General features: G+C 43.8%; 1 pseudogene; it reads right to left on the bottom strand.

The window, feature by feature from the left end:
- Nucleotides 1-7,623: 7,623 nt before the first annotated feature.
- LOC124608123 lies at nucleotides 7,624-7,741 on the bottom strand (annotated as a pseudogene).
- Between the last annotated feature and the right edge of the window lie 6,431 nt (nucleotides 7,742-14,172).

Below are 14,172 nucleotides of genomic sequence, written 5' to 3'. Positions count from 1 at the left end.
TGACAGTGTCACGCAAAACAACAAGGGGTGGAAGCCCCCTCCATGAAAAACAAGACCTCACCATAACACCACCGCCTCCGGATTTTACTGCTGGCACTACACACGCTGGCAGGTGATATTCACCGGGCATTCACCATACCCACTCCCTGCCATCGGATCGCCACATTGTGTACCGTGATTCGTCACTCCACACAACGTTTCTCCACCGTTCAATCGTCCAATGTTTACGCTCCTTACACCAGGATTTACCGTCGAGATTTGCGGCTTATTAGCAGCCCCTCGACCATGAAATCCAAGTTTTCTCATCTCCCACCTAACTGTCATGGTACTTACAGCGGATCTTGATGCAGTTTGGAATTCCTGTGTGATGGTCTGGTTAGATACCTGCCTATTACACATTACGACCCACTTGAAGTGTCAGCGATCTCTGTCAGTCAACAGACGAGGTCGGCTTGTACGCCTTTGTGCTGTACGTGTCCGTTCATGTTTCAACTTCACTATCACATCGAAAACAGTGGACCTAGGTTTGTTTAGGAGTGTGGAAATCTCGCATACAAACGTATGACACAAGTGACACTCAATCACGTGACAACGTTCGAAGTCTGTGAGTTCCGCGGAGCGCCCCATTCTGATCTCACGTTGTCTAATGACTAGAGAGGTCGGTGATATGGAGTACCTGGCAGTAGGTGATAGCGCAATGCACCTAATACGAAAAACATATATTTTTGGGGGTGTCTGGATACTTTTGATCATATAGTACATTTGCACATAAATCACACTACAGTCTGTTGATTGGCTAACAATACGAGTCCCTGACTACCAATCCATTCTGTGAAAGCAGCACATCAATAGCATTTTCCATTTCTGCAACATTTGTGGTTCTACTTCTGGGTGATGCACTCATTTTATACTCTGGTGCATAAAACGCAAACTCGGCTAAAAGCCCAACACTTAAAATTCAACAACACTAAAACGTTTAAAATGCCAAAGGTCTTATGTAAAACAGTTATTTAAATTAGGCTGAAGGCCTAAAGAATCTTACGCCTTAAGGGCAAAACAACCTTATTTTTTTAAAAAAATCGGCTGGAAGCCATACAAATACAAACAACAAGAACAAATAAAAAAAAGGCAGTACACCCAAGGGCGCTCAGTAGTTCCGAGGGTCGGCCTGGAATTCAAACACTAACGCTCACTTAGGTGAGACAGGCAGTCGGCCCAACCATTGTCGATCCGACGACAACCCAACCGACAGACAGTCAGTGGACCCACCGACAAGATAACCTCCGCTTCACACGACCAGATCACAACAGGGAGTTCAGTGGAACAACATAGAAGGTTTTGGCGCCCACAACCAACTATACATTAAGCTTTCAAACTACACACCGTGCTGGACAGTGACAACACGGTGAGGAAAAGACACTACCTGAATTTACGTTAATGGCCAGGGCACATAACCGGAATGTTAACGACCACAAGCCAGAAGATTCCGCTGGTGTACTTCATTTCAAGTAAACAAGTACAGTTAAACTCCACTGGTGGGTGGTTAAAATTGCCAACTTGAAAACACACGTTGTTGCTCGCAGGAATATCCCAACAGCCGACAACGAACTCCAAATGACACAATGTGAGCAGTCGAGACTTGCTGGTAGATGAAGTCAAGACTCAACTTTCATGTCCAGGATCGGTGAGCCACGAGGCCGCCAGCGGGTCCGGCCAAACAACGCGCCCGGAGCTTTCCTCGCTGCTCCACGCCAACCGACCAACCGGCCAGGCCCGGAAACGGTGAAAGGACCAAATATACGTCGGCCGATGAGACAACCAACCGAACGACCAACCAACGGTCGTCGCGCTCCAAACTCCCTCCGTCGGAAAGTTCATGTGTGTCGTGTCGGCGCCTCACCGGCGCTCCGTCCCCGACTTCACGGCTGCTGCGTCCCGACTGCACTGTTGGTCCGTCCCGAACTGACTCAGGCACACGACGACCCGGAAATACTATCGGTCACTCCAGAGATAGTACGACAGTGCACTTATCCATACGCGCTGCTGCTGCCGCTCATGGGCAAGTAAGGCAGGAAGTTAGTGACGCCAGTATATGGAATAACAAAACGAGGCAGCAGTACCGTAATAGAAGATGCGAACAATAAGTGAGGTAAACTCGAGCCGTGCACGGCTCACATTCTAAATCCTGAAGCAGCCTGACAATCTGACAATACCAACAGGGAAGACGGCTACGGGCCCCTGCCATCCTAGCTGCCAGCGATCTCATAAAGAAGCGCTGTGTGAGATGGCGGGGCAGCGGCCTCACCGCACATTGGCACTTTCGACTAAACAAACAGCGTTCGCACAGCTGGTGTCGTCACTCTGTTACTAACAGCAGGAAAACAGGGCTCCTCAGAAGCTAGCCTTTGATTCGTAGCGGGCTACCAATTGCCAGCAAACTGTGCGACCCACAAATAGTGTGACACATACCCTTTCCCTCTCTCCTGATACACATAAATGTTATTTTAGGCCTAATAAAATCTAATGAATTTGGCGTCAATGGCTTAGTGACACTGTAAGAAAAGCGATATATTGAATCACCAATTCTCCAGCGAATTAGTCTTTATCCCGAGGAAAGCCGCTGCAACTCGGTCGAAACGTCGATTTAGATTAGCAACTTAAGTATTTCATAAGGTGGCGCTTGTCCGCTACTCATGGTCTTTCGGTAGCGTTCTCGCTTCTCACGCAGGGGGCCAGGGATTTTTCCTGCCTCAAGATGACTGGGTGCTGTGTCGTCCGCATCATCATCATTCATCCCCATTACGGTTGGTGGAAGGCAATGGCAAACCACCTCCGCTAGGACCTTGCCTAGTACGGCGGTGCAGGTCTCCCGCATCGTCCCCTAAGCTCCTCGGAGTATGGGACCTCATCATCACCAAGGTGACGCTATAGTGCGCCCACAACGATTGTAATGAGATTGTCACCGGCCGCAGGAGTCTTCGTATGAGTATCAGGGCAGAGATAAACTTAAGATGAAAATTGCAGACCACGAAGTAGATGGAGTCAAGAAATTCTGCTGCCTGAAAGCAAAATATCGGATGACGGACTATGCAAGAAGGGAATAAGAAACCAAATAGCACAGGTAAAGATTGCAATCTTGACCAAAAGAATGTTACAAACATCAGCCTTAATTTAAGCAAGGAATATCTAAAAATATGTGAAAGAAACCTGAAAGGAGGAAAATCGTAATGTTTGGAATTTGGTGCTGCAGAAGGATTTTGAAAATTAGATCGACAGATAAGATAAGAAATGAGTGAAGAAATGAGTGAAGAGATGAACAGGCCGTGCGGTTAAAGGCGCTGCAGTCTGGAACCGCAAGACCGCTACGGTCGCATGTTCGAATCCTGCCTCGGGCATGGATGTTTGTGATGTCCTTACGTTATTTAGGTTTAACTAGTTCTAAGTTCTAGGGGACTAATGACCACGGCAGTTGAGTCCCATAGTGCTCAGAGCCATTTGAACCATTTTTTAGATGAACATACGGAAAACAGGAATAAGGGGAAGATATAGGTTGATAGAACAATTGATAAGGTATCATGGTAGTTGAGGGAGCTGTAGGGGAGTACTGAAGCATACATGAAAAGTAGTTCAGGAACTGGGACCAAATGCTGCTCTCAGATGAGAAGGTTGGAGAGAGATTTGACAGGCTGCATCAAAGCAGTGAGGATACTGAAAACAAAAGGCCTCTGCTCACAGCGAAATATACAGTGAGGTGACAAAAGTCGTGGGATATCTCCTAATATTGTGTGGGACCTCGTTTGCCAGGCGCAGTGCAGCGTCTCAGCGTGCCATGAACTCAACAGGTCGTTGGAAGTCCCTTACAGAAATATTGAGCCATGCTGCTTCTACAGCTGCTCATAATTGCGAAAGAGTTGCCAGTACAGGATTGTGTGCACGACTTGACCTCTACGTTATATCCCGTAAATGTACGATAGAGTTAATGTGGGACTATCTGGGTGACCAAATCATTCTCTCGAACTGTCCAGAATGTTCTTCAGTCCCGATCAGTTGTGGCTCAGTAACATGTTTGAGAACATGAAGTACATCAGTGTCTGCAAAGCGGTCTCCAGTTAGCTGAACATAACCATTTTCAGTCAATGATCGGTTCAAGTGGACCAGAGGACTAAATACATTCCATGTAAGCAGAGCCCACACTTTTGCCGAGACACCATCGGCTTGTACAGTGCCTTATTGACAACTTTGATCCATTGCTTCGTGTGGACTGCGCCACACTCGAACCATAATCATCAGCTCTTACCAGTTGAAGTCGGGACTCATCCGACCAGTCCGCGATTTTCCAAACGTCTAGGGTTCAACAGATAGTCAGGTGCCTAGTTTAAGGGCTGCAGTTGATGTCGTGCTGTTAGCAAAGGCCTTCGCGTCGGTCGTCTGCTGTCATTGCCCATTAACTCCAAATTTCGCAGCGCTGTCCTAACGGATACGTTCATCATATGTCCCACGTTGGTTTCTGCGGTTATCTGAAGCAGTTTGGCTTGTCTGTTGGCCTGTAGAATTCTACACAAACGCCGCTGCTCTTGGTTGTTAAGTGAAGGCTTCCGGCCACTCCGTTGCCCGTGCTGAGAGGTAATGCCTGAAATTTGGTATTCGCGGCACACTCTTGACGCGTTGACTCTGGGAATACTGAACTCCCTAACGATTTCCGAAATGGAATATCGCATGCATCTAGCTCCAACTAGCATTCCGCCTTCAAAGTCTGTTAATTCCCGTCCCGCGCCCATAATCACGCCTGCGTCTTCAACCTGTCCTTGGGTTCACCGCCTCGTTGGATTATCTTTCATCCATCGTCCAACAGGCTACCGCTCACCGCCGACCAGGCTTTCACAGAATTCATCCACGTAAACACATCACAGTGCAACGTCAGAGATCGACTTTCAGCCATGAACATCGCAGTGCAACGTCACTGATTAACTTTCCGCCTGAACAATGTTCGATGCAAGAGGGCTATTGCACCGACGGTACAGTCAGGCGATTATTCCATAATGCGTGGAAGTTACAGTTCAGTCCGCAGGTTTAAGGGCGTTTTATTATCCTGGATTGGGTCCAGTCATTTGATTTACCTTGAAAATGAGTCAAAATGATCATTTCAACAATATCGGTGACCACGTGTTGCCCTTTCTTCTAAACGTTGATAACGAATGTGCTGTGGGCACACCCACACTCCCCTATTCCAAAATAACAATAGCCGCGTTTACTGGACTCCAGATATACAACGTGGTTGACCATTCGTCTTCGTGCTTCTCTGTCGAATACTGGCTGGCCCGTTCTAAATACCATAGAAAAAGTCCGGGGCTATTTGAAACAGCGGATGAAACGTAGCAGTCAGGATAGCCTCAGTTTGGTAGCTCTTTAGGATCTAATCATGAGTGTTTTGTCGCAGCTTCACGTGGAATATATGAATAAAATCGTTGACCCTCTCCCTCACGGGATTAAGGCGGTTATTAAGGCCAGAGACAGTGCTACACCGTATTACAGTACTGGAAACGAGTATAAAGACATTGTATTTGTAGGATGATTAACATTTTTGATTGGACTAGTTGTACAATAGTACGAGATACAGTATACCGACAAATGCAGTCGCATGGTATCGCATTTGATAACAGTAGTACAATATATAATATCAATGATTCATGTGTTAGAGGCTGGAACTCGGTATAATCGCAGTGTGATCTTTGCGGTGTTAGTGTGTGCATACGGGCCTTTACTGTGGATAGGAAACAGACATCTTTAGTGACAGTGCATGTTGTGTACATAAACCACATTTATGACAATTCCACGAGGAAAACCGTTACCATGTGATAAAAGGCAAATTTCTGTGGGTATAATCGTCGAATTGCCAATAAGTTAAAGCGTTAAAGTACAGTGACTGATAATTTCGTTAGATTGGGAGCACGATATGCACAGAACGAAAAATATGGGCAATGTAGAATGTTATCTGAGGCATCAAACGGTTATTTTTGATCAAAGCAAGAGCCAAAAACCGTTATCCTTCTCAACTTGTTGCTCGTTTACTGTTGCCAGTAACCGCCAAACGTGTAGGACAAATTTTGTCGAATGACAAACATCTTGCATGCAAGAAACAGGTGCATGCTCTAACCAGGAACATGCTCTAACACCCAAACGTAAACTGGATGGACTGGAGGTTGCTGAAAAACATATATCGTGGACTTCAGAATGGGATAAAATGGCCTTTAGTGATGAGAGGAAGTTTAATTTAGGGTGACCTGATGGATTTCAATATTACTCGCATGATCTGAGAACAGGGGGTAAGAATGAGCAGAAATTTTGGTTTTGGAAGTGTTGTGGTTTGGGCGGCCTTCTGCGCTAAAGTAAACTATGCATAGTTTGGATGAACGCTAGAATGAACTCTTAACATACACACTGAGATGCAAGAGACACACTCGAATAGAATATGTGAGGACCTAGGGGACGGAAATATAATGTTTCAACAAGACAATGCATCTCTGCATGTTTCTGCTACAACCAGAAAGTGGTTTAAAGATAAAGATATCTATGTCTTGCCCTGATCTCCAAGTAACCCGGATTTGAACCGAGTGGAAAAACCTTTGCGGAATACTTGCAAGGTGTACTTATTGCAATGGAAGGAAATTTGAGGCGGTATGTGAGCTGAGAAAAGCGACATTTCACTCCAAGAACTACAAATCCTAACAAATCAGCCCTGAAGAGAATTTTTGAGGTAACTAGGAAGAATGGAGGTTGGTCAAAGTACTAACAATACAATAACACAACAGGACGGTGAATGCCTTTATACCAATTCCCAACCAGGAAATGCAAACGCCATATTTTGTTACTCGTGTTATGAAAGAAAGAATGTAATTGCGTCATGACTGTTTATGTCTTTCATGTGTTGATAATAAATTCGACACATGGGTACTTCAGGCATTCTAATATTACTTTCGTAGGAACCTTGCTTTTATGTTGATTTCTTTTACTGTAGAGTAATGTCTCCTGGAAGCGACTAATCTTCCGTCTTGCGTGCTGATAATCAAACCGGTTTTGATTTTACCCCTTTCTTGTAAAAATACTATCCTAGTAGCATTCGAATGTCAAAAACTGCAGGCCTGTATTGTATAGATATAGGGCCCACTAATGTTCAACGAGAGCTTGCAACAACCACTCACAGACGGCGGGTGGCAGTACCAGCAGTGGAAGGTGTACTAAGTTGGGTAGACGCAGAAAACAGTGGAGTCATTGTCGTAATGCGGAAACGGAGCGATACATGTTACGTCCAAAACGGAATGTTCATTGTCTTTTGGGCCAAAGGTGGAAGCACTTCCGAAACGTCTAAGTTCGGAAACTGTTCGCGTTCCGTCGAGTTTGAAGAACACTGTGCGTGTCAATATGCACTCCGGCCTCAGGCCACAAGTGGCCCATCGGGACCATCGGACCGCCGTGTCATTCTCAGCTGAGGATGCGGATAGGAGGAGCGTGTGGTCAGCACACCGCTCTCCCGGTCGTTATGATGGTTTTCTTTGACCGGAGCCGCTACTATTCAGTCGAGTAGCTCCGCAGTTGGCATCACGAGGCTGAGTGCATCCCGAAAAATGGCAACAGCGCATGGTGGCCTGGATGGTCACCCATCCAAGTGCCGGTCACGCCCGACAGCACTTAACGTCGGTGATCTGACGGGAACCGGTGTATCCACTGTGGCAAGACCGTTGCCGCGTGGCAAAATGGTGCTACTCAAAACTGGCGCTGAGCAACTGTGGTGCACCATGTGTCGTAGGTGACGGAGATGAACGAGTGTTACATAGATGTGAACTGGTGAACAGAGGTGCAACTGTTGAGCATCTGACTGCCCAGATGAACCGAGGGGTACTAACAACGTCTCCTCAACAAACGTTCAGCGAACGTTGTTGGATATGGGCCACCGCAACAGGCACATGGTTCATGCAAAAATGCTGACTGCTCTTCATCGGCAACGAAGGCTGGAATTTGCACGCCAATACCGAAGCTGGATGTCCATTGAGTGAATACAGGTAACATTTTCAGATGAATCGCGTTTTATGCTCCAGCGGACAGACAGCCGTTGGTGTGTATTGTGTGAAACGCCTGAAAGCAAACACTCTGCATCAATCGTCGGAAGGGTCCAGGCCGAAGAAGGAAGAGTTATGGTGTGGGAGATATTTTCGCAGCATTCACTGGGTCGTCTCTTCATTCTGGAAGGTACAATGGATCAACAGAAGTATGAATCTATCCTTGGGGACGATTCCCACCCAAACACGCAGTTTGTTTTTCCTCGGCACGGTGACATCTACCAAGAAGACAACGCAACGTGTCACACAGCTCGCAGTATACTTGCCTGGTTAGGTCACCTGTGGATCCTCAAATAGAAACTAAGGGCAGCTGACCACGGCATCGGAGTCGACATGGCTCCAGATCCCTTTCAGTACCTACCAGAACTGCAGCGACTCTCTTTCTGCGCGTCTCGCAACGTTTTGCGCTGTGTAAGGTGGTTAATCAGGCTTTTCACAAGTGGTAACATACATGACGACTGATAAAAATGAAATACACATGATCAAATTGAAAATTAAAATAAAGATAGCCTTTAGAAAAGCTCTCACCACAGTGCAGGCTCATAAGTATTCTAATTTAACTAATAACCAAGGTGTGCGGCTGGTCCCGGCGGAGGTTCGAGTCCTCCCTCGGGCATGGGTGTGTGTGTTTGTCCTTAGGATAATTTAGGTTAAGTAGTGTGTAAGCTTAGGGACTGATCACCTTAGCAGTTAAGTTACATAACATTTCACACACATTTGAACATTTTAATACCCAAGGAATGAGCGTTCATTGCGATAGTAATATTATCGTCACGTAGACACATAACTATTACCCTACACTAGTACCTTCAAAGTTGATATATAAGAATTCTAATTAAATTTTCCTACTTACCGAGTAAGATTAATTATTTATTGATGTAATGACCTCTGTCGACACACAATGAAACTCCTTTACTCTTGAAGATAGAATGGTGTTTTCCTTTTTAATAATGAACCATTACACATTTCGTTATAGAGCCAAGGAAGAAAATAAGGTTGACAGAAATAAAAAAACTCGCGTGCAAAACGTCTTTTCGGTGAAATGTTTGAGCAGAGCGAAAAGAAGGGCTCTCAAGAAATTTTACAACGTATTTTTGTTCGAATTTTTGTGGTCGAATGAGGAGTAGGAAATGTATAAATGTGGTATAAAATAGAGAAGCGTGAGGTCTAGTTTTACAAAAAAAAATGAAATAAAATTGCTAGACAAAAAGTGCTAGAAAATAATGGGGGTAATTAAGGAAAACATGATTAATGATTTGAGGGACATTTTTGGCCGAATTTTGATAGTCAAACGAAGAGTTGTAAATGGATAAATAGAGTATCAAGCTGACCAGCGTGAGGTCCGGTTCTACAAAAAATGTTTAATTTCTTGAAGGTAATCAGGGTAGCTAAGAAAAATTTAAATAGTAATTTGAGAGAAATTTGAAACATTTCACTAACAACTACGGCTAGCTATGCAACTAAAGTGTCAAAAACCTCATCTCTTCAGCGCCTAGCTATTTTGCGCATAAAAAGTTACATTGGTAAAGAAATTATCGATTTTTAGTTTCATGCTGAATAAAGAAAATATCAAATTACAGAATAAACTGAAACTTTTCAGCTTTCGCATGACCTACACACTCTTAATAATAATGGAATACCGATATGTACTTAGACTGTTGTGACGAACGAAAATACACTCGCTGATAGAATGATGGGAAAACTGGAAATTTATGGTAAGTTCCTTAGAGCCTAAACTGCTGAGGTCATCGGTCCCTAGGCTTACACACTACTTAATCTAACCAAAACTAACTTACGCTAAGGACAACACACACGCCCATGCCCAAGGGAGGACTCAACCCTCCGACGTTGGTGTGGGGGGGAGAGGGGGGGGGGGGGGGGGAAGGCTGAGAGCGCACGGCTACCCCGCGCGGCAGAATGGTGGGTTCTTCCGTTTCTCCAGTAGGAGACTGAGTGGAACTGTAAAAATATAAAATAATAGTTCGCTTTATTACGGTATAGACATGAAGATTTACTGAACGTGTACTATTTACTTCCGTAGGAACTTTCTGAATATATCACTTGATACAGACAAATTTACAAGACTCCTCACGTGAAGTATAACTGACGTAATGTTCACCCTAAGATCTGCCTAAGACATTTAATACAGTCTTGACCTGTCTAAGACGATGCTGCCGTCTTGATCGATGACTACTTACTGGGCTGAGAGTCGCCTCCTCAGCAGTAACCAGAATATTCATTGCGGTGTTGTAACGAACCCCTAGCAGGAGTGGCTTTGCCGAAGTTTCTCATTCGTTGATGCGGCGTGCCACGACTATCGTTTTCTGTGGTTTCGTTGCGAGGTGCCAACGTTGTTTTGGCACCCCATTCCTCGGACGACACAACATAAATCTGTGTGATGCTTTCTGAAAAATACTTTAAAATAAAAACAAACTAAAAAGAAAGTGGAGAAATTTTTTGTGAACTGATTTGTCTAAAAGTATAAAACAAAAATAGATTACAGAATCCTATGCTGCGCCTCATTTGCTACATACGATTTTAAGTGTCATTCAAAGGCACGTCAGATATTTCTCTTCACTTCTTACTTTTTAGATAAATCATCACCACCACCATCATCATCATCTGCTTCCAAGGATTAGATGTTGTAATCACCTGTTCCTGTCTCTGTCGACCACTCATCCACCTCTTACGAACTCTGCCTAGTTCTCTCTTTCCAGACCACCGATAACTCATTATCTGTCTCTGCAATCTATTTTTTGTCGCTCTATCAACATGACCCTTCCATTTCATTCTCTTCCATCTTGTCATTAGCTGAAAAGATTTTTAAATCTGATTTTTTATTTCATTCCTTATTTTGTCCATTTTATTACAGCCACTTCCATATCCATATACAAGAGCAGTTACAGCGACAACTTCATAGAATTTCATTTGTGTTTCTTACATTTCTTCCCAAGATCTTCCAATTGTTCCGCAGATACTTTGACATTTACTAAACCTTCTTCTTGATATATTTGTCATAGTTGAAACTGATATCACATCCTAGGTAATTGAAGTGTGATACTTGTTCTAAAATTTTCCCATTTATTGTTATTTGCAATCTGTCTGGATTCCTTCCGTTGAAAGCTATTATCTTTCTCTTATTTGCAGATATAGTTAAGTTTTCACATATTGCGATACTTCTCAATCTATATACCGTTTTTTTTTGTAAATTATTTGCCAGCCGAAGTGGCCGAGCGGTTGTAGGCGCTACAGTCTGGAACCGCGCTACCGCTACGGTCGCAGGTTCGAATCCTGCCTCGGGTATGGATGTGTGTGGTGTCATTAGGTTAGTTAGGTTGAAGTAGTTCTAAGTTCTAGGGGACTGATGACCTTAGAAGTCCCATAGTGCTCAGAGCCATTTGAACCATTTTTTGTAAATTATTTTCGGTTTCCTGTATACTTATCTGGACATCTGCATACAACAGAGTATTTAATCATACGCTAGTTCCTACTTTAATTCGTAAGTATATTTAATTTTTTCACTTCATAACTTGGTCATAAATACATGTCAAACGAAGTGGGTGAACTTTTTTTTTTTTTTTAATATTATAACTGTTAATATCGTTACAGCGGAGATTTTATCTGAAATGACGTGACAGTTGCAGGCTTTGCCGTGCGGCGCTTGTCAAAATAACAAGCACACGGACGCGTGTTTGCATAAGCTTCGGCATTGTGTAGGTCTCCTATGGATCTTGTAACTTCTGCCGCCCTCAAAAGACATCCGATGTCGGCCGGCGTCCTAAGGATAGACTTGCGGCGGCGGCGGGGGCGGCGGCACAACAGGTATCGCCCGGCCACTGTCCCCGACGTGTCTCGCCTCCATTGTGGTCCAGACACGTGCCCCGCCGGCGACCCCGCCAGCCGCCAGCCGCCAGCCGCCGCTATTGTTGGCTGCACGTGTACCTCGCCACACAGACGTCGCGACACCGCGTCTCACACGCTGTTAGACCCGATGGAGACATACACGTCTGCTACTGCTACGTCTACGAAAGTATGGTGAAAATTTCTCTGTTCGACAATGACGGAAATATTTTGCGTCAAAAGTCCACATGTGTTTCGATGTAATCCTCTTTCAGGTCAATGCTCCATATCCAAATTTTTCTCTGCGTAACTGAAGGTAATAAGGCCATGCATTCAGTTAACTGTCTCCAATCTGGTATAGAGATATCCAAAACGTGTAATTTTTTAAATTAGTTATGCCTAGTACCTCCCTCATGGATTCCTTCAAAAATAGTTAGCCTATATTTAGGTAGTTTTTAGATATAATTTTTTATGTAGGAAACGAAAAACAAGTGTTTGTAAGTAGTAGTGAAGGTAATAACGTCGCCTTGAAATTCTCTCACATTTGTGCCACCCAACATACCACAATTAGTCAGAAGTGAAAAAATAGATAATTGGAACCAATAACGGAGGCGATACATTCAACACTTATGGAAACAATGCAAAATTTATGCATAAAATGAATTTCTCCTTAAGTCATTTTAAAGTTGGGCACAGCCATCTTCGTGCAACGTATGAAGCCCATATTTCTTCACAGATCCAGTACACTGTGCAACACTGAAAATGTAAATCGAATGAAAATAGCCAATTCCTATCAGTTCTAATATGCTGATCACAAATATCACAAAGACAATTCAAAATTAGCTCTAGTTTTCATTTTACACTATTTTATTATGGTGAGATAATTATATCCGTTAAATTTAAAATCAAATATTATAATGGTTTGTCAAAATCATAATAACCAGTAGCAATGGATTATATTATTGTCCCTCGTCTTACTTGTGTGCAACATTTTGGATATAAACATTTTGATACCAAAAAATTGTTCAAAAGACTCTGAGCACTATGGGACTAACATCTGAGGTCATCAGTCCCCTAGATCTTAGAACTACTTAAACCTAACTACCCTAAGAACATGACACACATCCATGCCCGAGGCAGGATTCGAACCTGCGACCGTAGCCTTCGCGAAGTTCCGGACTGAAGCGCCTAGAACGGGTCGGCTACCGCGGCCGGCTTTTGATACCAATTTTAGTGATCTTTTTGTCTCCCTCTTCTTCAACTTCAGTGACTTTATTAATGCACGTAATAATTTTTGCACATTTGTTTCCAGATTAACTACCAGTTGCTGAAGTTGACTGCTATTGCAGTGAACAAATATGCCACGAGTTTGTGTTAACAGTGCTGACACATTTTGCTTCACAAAAACAGCAAATAACTCTACTGATTAAAGAAGATTACAGTTGCTATTTTGGGTGCGAAATAGGTGATCAGGATAAACTCTGGGCTCCACATGTGATTTGCAACACTTGTGCCAGCAACCTCAGGAATTAGATAAATGGAAAAGGACGTTCATTGCCCTTTGCAGTGCCCATGATCTGGCGTGGGACAACTAACCATGTCTGTGACTGCTACTTTCGTATGGTTCCTCCTGTCAAGAAGGGAATGTCTAAGAAGAAGAAGCGGACATTGATCTATCCTAACATTCCATCAGCCATACGTCCAGTTCTACATGGGGAAGGATTGCCAATGGATGAACCACCGACAGAGTACGAGATTACTTCTGATGGAGTTTCTGAATATCCTGAACCATGTACATCACAAGATCCAGAGTTTCTTCTAAATATATCAACTGATGATCCACAAAGATTCTCCCAAAATGATTTAGGTGAGCTCATTAGAAATTTGGAGTTTACTAAAGCTAAGCTTGCGATTTTAGTATCAAGACTGCAGCAGCGCCATTTTCTGGAAAGCAATGTAAATGTTTAAAAAAAAAGTTCAAATGTGTGTGAAATCTCATGGGACTTAACTGCTAAGGTCATCAGTCCCTAAGCTTACACACTACTAAACCTAAATTATTCGAAGGACAAACACAAACACACCCATGCCCGAGGGAGGACTCGAACCTCCACCGGGATCAGCCGCACAGTCCATGACTGCAGCACCTCTGACCGCTCGGCTAATCCCGCGCGGCTTAAATGTTTCATTCTACCGCAGAAGAGAGCAAAAATTCACACCT

The sequence above is a fragment of the Schistocerca americana genome, chromosome 3, assembly GCF_021461395.2.
Source record: "Schistocerca americana isolate TAMUIC-IGC-003095 chromosome 3, iqSchAmer2.1, whole genome shotgun sequence".
Lineage (NCBI taxonomy): Eukaryota > Metazoa > Arthropoda > Insecta > Orthoptera > Acrididae > Schistocerca > Schistocerca americana.
Note: the sequence above shows the minus strand (reverse complement) of the source record. Positions and strands in the feature narration are given on the sequence as shown.